Raw genomic sequence first — 332 nt, 5'->3', positions numbered from 1 at the left:
AATTTTTCTCTTTCTTTCTGAGATGGCTTGTCACCTTGGTTGTTCATGGTGTTTAATGGACTGTTTCTCCACCTGGGCATTAATAGAAGTGTATTATACTGTTTTTCCAGAAAGAAGATTTGTTATATAAAGGTGTCTCTTCAGCCCGCTGTAAAGAAATCGCTTTTCTTTTGGTTTCCAGTAGGTGGCATCTAAGCCTCTTGGATCCCTGCTTTATATAAAGCTTAAAAATGCCTTTTTATTTTCTGATAGATATTTAATCACATTTGCTACCCTCAGTTTCAGTCCTTGTCATTATCAGAGACAGTCTCAGCAGCATTTACTCAGATTCC

Source organism: Pteropus vampyrus, unplaced genomic scaffold (assembly GCF_000151845.1).
Source record: "Pteropus vampyrus isolate Shadow unplaced genomic scaffold, Pvam_2.0 Scaffold79, whole genome shotgun sequence".
In the NCBI taxonomy this organism is placed as follows: Eukaryota; Metazoa; Chordata; class Mammalia; order Chiroptera; family Pteropodidae; genus Pteropus; species Pteropus vampyrus.
This window is presented reverse-complemented; position numbering follows the sequence as displayed.